The following is a 5,029-nucleotide window of genomic DNA, read 5'->3' on the forward strand; positions in this document are numbered from 1 at the left end:
CACATGAACACTACAAAACAATAAACATGGAACGTGTGAAACCCTAAACAGTCCTATCTGGTGCAAAGACAGAGACAGGAACAATCACCCACAAACACACAGTGAAACCCAGGCTACCTAAGTATGATTCTCAATCAGAGACAACTAATGACACCTGCCTCTGATTGAGAACCATACTAGGCCGAAACATAGAAATACCCAAATTATAGAAAAACAAACATAGACTGCCCACCCCCAACTCACGCCCTGACCATACTAAATAAATACAAAACAAAGGAACTAAAGGTCAGAACGTGACAGTACCCCCAAAGGTGCGGACTCCGGCCGCAAAACCTTGACCTATAGGGGAGGGTCTGGGTGGGCGTCTGTCCGCGGTGGCAGCTCTGGCGCGGGACGCGGACCCCACTTAACCATTGTCTTTGTCCGCCTTATTGTCCGCCTCCGTGGCTTTCTAACCATGGCCACCCCTCTCAATGACCCCACTGGACAGAGGGGCAGCTCGGGACAGAGGGGCGGAAGCTCTGGACAGAGGGGCAGAAGCTCTGGACAGAGGGGCAGAAGCTCTGGACAGAGGGGCAGAAGCTCTGGACAGAGGGGCAGAAGCTCTGGACAGAGGGGCAGAGGCTCTGGACAGAGGGGCAGAAGCTCTGGACAGAGGGGCAGAGGCTCTGGACAGAGGGGCAGAGGCTCCGGCGCCTCTGGGCTGAGGGGCTCCGGCGCCTCTGGGCTGAGGGGCTCCGGCGCCTCTGGGCTGAGGGGCTCCGGCGCCTCTGGGCTGAGGGGCTCCGGCGCCTCTGGGCTGGGGCTCTGGGCTGAGGGGCTCCGCGCCTCTGGGCTGAGGGGCTCCTGGACAGGCGGGAGGCTCCGGCAGCGGCGCCGGACAGGCGGGAGGCTCCGGCAGCGGCGCCGACAGGCGGGAGACTCCGGCAGCGGCGCCGGACAGGCGGGAGACTCCGGCAGCAGCGCCGGACAGGCGGGACCACCTGCAGGGAGGAGACAGAGAGACAGCCTGGTGCGTGGGGCTGCCACAGGAACCACCAGGCTGGGGAGATCTTCAGGAGGCTTGGTGTTAGGAGGAGGCACCTGAAGGACCGGGCTGTGGGGGAGCACTGGAGCTCTGGTGCACAACCTTGGCACCACTTCCCCAGGCTGGACAACTACTCTAGCCCGGACCCTCCAGAGTGCAGGCACAGGTTGAACCGGGCTGTGCGTAAGCACGGGAGATCTAGTGCTTACTACACGCACCTCTCCCTTAGGCTCCACTCCCACATTTGCCCGGCACGAGCGGAGCGCAGGCAGAGGACGCACTGCACCCTCCCAGCGCCCCGGAGACACAGCACGCAGAGCCTGCGCAGGATAACCTGGACCAAAACTGTGTACCGGCGACCAGACCCGCTGAGCAGGCACCATACGCCCTGGCTCAATGCCCACACTCGCATGGCACTTTCGGGGGGCTGCCCTATAGCGCACCGGGCTATGGGCACGCACTGGCGACACCGTGCGCTTAACCGCATAACACGGTGCCTGACCAGTAATGCGCTGCTTATCATAAGCACGAGGAGTGAGCTCAGGTCTGCTACCTGGCTTAGTACCACACCTCGTCTGCCCCCCCAAAATTTTTTTTTGGGGCTGCCTCTCGTACCTGTCGCACTGCCGTGCTGGCTTCGCCAACCTCATCCTCCTGTAACCCTCCTTGCACTGCTCCATTGAATCCCAGGCGGGCTCCGGCACTCTCCCTGGGTCGACCGCCCACCTGTCTATCTCCTCCCAAGTTGTGTAGTCCTGTGATGCTGGTCGCTGTTGTTGCTGCTGCTGCTGCTGCTGTCGTCGCTGCTGCTTACCACGCCGCTTGGTCCGTGCTGGGTGGGTGATTCTGTCAAGGATTTCCTCCTCTTCTTCCGAAGAGGAGAGGCGAAAAGGATCAGAGGACCAATATGTAAATGTACACATGAACACTACAAAACAATAAACATGGAACGTGTGAAACCCTAAACAGTCCTATCTGGTTCAAAGACAGAGACAGGAACAATCACCCACAAACACACAGTGAAACCCAGGCTACCTAAGTATGATTCTCAATCAGAGACAACTAATGACACCTGCCTCTGATTGAGAACCATACTAGGCCGAAACATAGAAATACCCAAATTATAGAAAAACAAACATAGACTGCCCACCCAACTCACACCCTGACCATACTAAATAAATACAAAACAAAGGAACTAAAGGTCAGAACGTGACAGTAATCAACTGTTTTACCAGTCCACTAATTTAAAAAAATAAAAGTACAATTTTTTCTAACCTGCAGGAATATTTTCTTACTTCTATCTCAGGATTGCGCCCTGGGATCACATAACTCATAACCATGTCATGTCATCACATGGCCACTTCTCTGCTTCAACAGAGAACCACAACCACAGCCCCTGTCTCTGACCAGGATACTTCTGCTTCAACAAAAAGATCCCAATCAGAGATGTCCCTGCTTCAACAGGGTCACCCTGCTCCAACAGAGAATTTGCCCTAGAATTTCCCCTTTTATTAAAGATATACAGTTAACCTTGTTTTCCCCGGGAACAATCAGTAAGCGGAGTTAGCCATCCCATCCTCATCACCAAATTGTGGTATAAATTCTATAGGAAGAGAGACTGCAGATTCTTTCAAACAACAACTTCATTATTAGATTTGCAAAAATGATGCAGACAACAGTCACTCAAATAGTTCAATGTTGAAAGGCCAACGAACAGAGCTGTCTCTCTCCTTTTATAGGAAGTACATCCTCTAATCTATATGACAGTTATCAGATGTGCAGAACAGGCCCTGTGAACAGTTGTATCGCCACCATTCTCTGTTCCTCCCTGCAATTCCCACATAGCTAAATTCCTGCCGATCATAAACACAGGAGGTCACATACTGCAGTCGCACCCAGGCGGCTCATAACTCTTTTAGCTCAGATTTATGACTAAGTCACACAAGACAAGTTTGTATCAGTAAAAAATACTAGCATATAACAATGGACAATTATTTAAGTAAAAAACAGTAAAGTATGTCTAATTAAACAGTATAGTATGTAATAAATATTAATTTATTCCACATAGTTCATAAATACTTTGCTTCAATGACACAGTTAGTTATCTACCCACCTCATTTCTTTCTTTTAGCAAATAGTAAGTACACCATCATGCTTTCGGGATACATGTCAGATTCCACATTGATTATTTTAGTTGTGGACAGACACTACATCACCACACTCCCTCTCTTGGTCCTCATCTTTGTAAGTCACCTTGATTTAGCACCTGTGTGTTTTATCAGTTTCTTTATGAAAATATTTAGCGAACTCCATGACAGTAGCTAAAGCAAGGGGAAATAAAAGCACACTAGTTGTCACGCATGCTGCCGCTCTCCCTCTCTGGTGCTCCAGGGCGACAGACTGCCTTCATTACGCACACCTGTCACCATGTTACCCGCACCTACGCTTCATCACCGGTTACCATCACGCGCAGCAGCACATCATTGGACTCACCTGGACTGCTTTAATTTGTTTATTGCCTTCCCTATTTCTGTCTGCTTCCCCGTGTGTTCCCTGTATCAGCATTGTTGTCGTTTCCCCTGTCCAGACGCTGTCTGTATTATGTTTCATGTCCGTTATTCATTAAATATTCACTCCCTGTACCTGCTTCTCATCCCCGGCATTGATCTTTACAGAATGCTGATACCATTAAAGAAGCATCAGGGAGATTTTTTTGTTTTTGTTTTGGTTGGTGCCTTTGGGTCCGTCGCCGAGGGAACCGGGTTGCCTCAGCCAGCTCGTCAGGCTTCCACGACTTAGCTGGCTCGTGAGGTCTTCTTGCCTCGGTGGGTCCACCACCCCTCATCATGCTTCAGCCGGCCATCAGGCTCCCATGCCTCAGCCGGTTCGCCAGGCTCACACGCCTCTGCCGGTTTGTCTGGCTTCTACGCCCCAGCCGGCTTGTCCAGCGCCCATGCCTCGGCCGGCCCGTCAGGCTCGCCCAGGTGGGATGCCGGGTGACACCCCTAGAGGGGAGGGGTACTGTCATGCCTGTCTCCCCAGCCGAACAGTTCGTAAATATGTTATGACGACATTGTGACGTTTTTGTTCGTTTTTGCGGCTGTTTGGGAACACCATTTTTTCTCAAGGCAAGCTGAAGTCTATAGCTAAAAGGCGGCAATAGTACTGTTTGTCCATTTTGAGACACAGTAGACAGTATACACCTCCTCAAACTAGGCTGAATTAATCTAAGATACCTCAATAAATATTTTATTAATTTCACATCTAACTACAGTAAGATGTTTGGTTCAGTATTTCTCAATGAAAAAAATGTGCATGAAAATCAGTCGTCTCTCGTTGAATGACAACAAAGACTTTATTGAAGAATCCATACTGTTGACCAATCACCGAAGAAGGGGCGTATTTCGGCTTGCCTCCAGAAAAGATATAGCGTGCTTGAACAGCCAAAGAAACCCTAACGGAAGTTCAAAACGAACAAAAACATCACAAAATGTTGTCATAATATATGCACAAACTCGTCCAAACTGTTTCTTCAGGGAAGCATACATATTGCCTGCTGCAGGGCTCTCTCAACACACACACACCTTCCCAAGGCCAACCACTCCCTCAGCAACAGCCTGCCTCACTGCCTGATAGTAAGCAGCAGCAGTTCACAGTAAAATATATATGAGAAATGCCATGTGGCCATGGCATGAGTGGTGGTGTCCCATCCTGAAGTAGGACTAAATAGATTTAAATACTGGAGTATTGTATATATATTATTACTAATATTGTTATTTAAAAAAAAAAATAGGGAGTGTTTTGCTAGATGGTAGGGTTTTTGTTTTATTTATTTACTCTTTCAAGCATAGTATAAGGGAGTTATACTCCAGTCTAGTAGGTGGCGGTAATGCAACATTTTTTGGATGCCAACCGCGGTTAAACCTCATCGAAGAAGAAGAAGTCCGCATACGTGCCTTTGGAGCTCCACCCAAGCGAGGCATTTGACGTGTTGCATAGCGT

The sequence above is a fragment of the Oncorhynchus tshawytscha genome, linkage group LG06 (assembly GCF_018296145.1).
Source record: "Oncorhynchus tshawytscha isolate Ot180627B linkage group LG06, Otsh_v2.0, whole genome shotgun sequence".
NCBI classification, from domain to species: domain Eukaryota; kingdom Metazoa; phylum Chordata; class Actinopteri; order Salmoniformes; family Salmonidae; genus Oncorhynchus; species Oncorhynchus tshawytscha.